The 1,501-nt window shown below is 43.1% G+C and overlaps 1 protein-coding gene across 1 annotated transcript in view; it reads right to left on the bottom strand.

The window, feature by feature from the left end:
- Positions 1 to 1,501, bottom strand: part of LOC101850000 (homeobox protein orthopedia-like) — a 37,441-nt gene that overhangs the window by 34,835 nt on the left and 1,105 nt on the right. The window lies entirely within an intron of this gene.

Here is a 1,501-nt window from a genome sequence, read left to right as displayed (position 1 = left end):
TAACAATGTCTGTACTTAGTGTACTAACAATGTCTGTACCTGGTGTACTAACAATGTCTGTACCTGGTGTACTAACAATGTCTGTACCTGGTGTACTAACAATGTCTGTACTTAGTGTACTAACTATGTCTACATGGACCACCGCTGTGTGTGTGTGTGTGTTATGATGTCTACATGGACCACGTCTGTGTGTGTGTGTGTGTGTGGCGTGATGTCTGCATGAACCACGTCTGTGTCTGTGTGTGGCGTGATGTCTGCATGAACCACGTCTGTGTGTGGCGTGGTGTCTGCATGAACCACGTCTGTGTGTGGCGTGGTGTCTTCATGAACCATGTCTGTGTGTGGCGTGGTGTCTACATGAACCATGTCTGTGTGTGGCGTGGTGTCTACATGAACCATGTCTGTGTGTGTTGTGATGTCTACATGGACCACGTCTGTGTCTGTGTGTGGCGTGGTGTCTGCATGGTCTGTGTCGTGTAGCCTGCAGCATACTGCCAGGTCATAGATGGATGTTTGTTTATTTGTTTGTTTGTTTGTTTGTTTGTTTTTTGCTTCTTATATTTCCTGTAGACATACGAGGTCTCTCCCAGACGTAAGGTTCCCTGTTCTTTGAAATCAAACATGTCTATTTTACAGACGTGAACTTTCATTGTTGGTTTTACAGACCAGAAAACTTTGCCCCGGGACTCACCTTCTGTTCCCCTGTGGCATGCATCCTAACCTTCACTCTGCAAACTTCCCAGCTGTTTTATCAGTCCCCCCCCCCATTTTGAAGGCATCTATATTGGGCTATTGGGCAGAACCTCTTAAAGTTTAGGATTTGGGGACACAAAGGGTATATAATATACTAGCTGGGTACACATTCGATGTATGGACTCAAAAGAATCGATTGTCAAGTCTTTGTTGAAACAGTGCGCACAGCTAGTGAACGGAAGTCTCACTTGTTTACAATATGGCGTCTTAGAAGACGGGCTTTCCCAAGATTAGATCTAAACAAAACTAATGAAAACCTGAAAATCAAACTACAGTGACCCCGGACTCTTAATATTACAACTGTGCACCCTTTCAATGATTCTGAACCACCGTTGTTTGTTTCAAATTCGAAAGTTAAGTGGTTCGGGAGTTTTAGGCTGCCAAAATGACGTAGGCTACTTTCACAATTGAAATAGAATATATAGAGACGAGTAATGTCGAGATAATACTTGAAGCTGCTTGTTTACGTGTGTTGGTGTTGTTTCCTGTTGTAGTCAGCCAGTCTCTTTCTCTTTTTCCCATAACAAGTCTCAGATGATGTTACTTTGTTACACTCGTGAAAATACAAACGTTTTTTTTACTCTGCACGGCGCATGCGTCTCCACATTGCTGTCTGTTCTCTGTCAGCTTTCTGTGTTCTGTGTGGGGAAATAGTCAAATAAGATCAGATAAGATAAGATATGATAAGGTAGATCTTTATTGTCCAGATCCTGGCACATTGGTTTGGTGTTTCACCACGTGTACACAC

This window comes from Aplysia californica, unplaced genomic scaffold (genome assembly GCF_000002075.1).
Source record: "Aplysia californica isolate F4 #8 unplaced genomic scaffold, AplCal3.0 scaffold00139, whole genome shotgun sequence".
NCBI classification, from domain to species: domain Eukaryota; kingdom Metazoa; phylum Mollusca; class Gastropoda; order Aplysiida; family Aplysiidae; genus Aplysia; species Aplysia californica.
The sequence above is the reverse complement of the archived record's forward strand: the minus strand, read 5'-3'. Positions and strand labels throughout refer to the sequence as shown.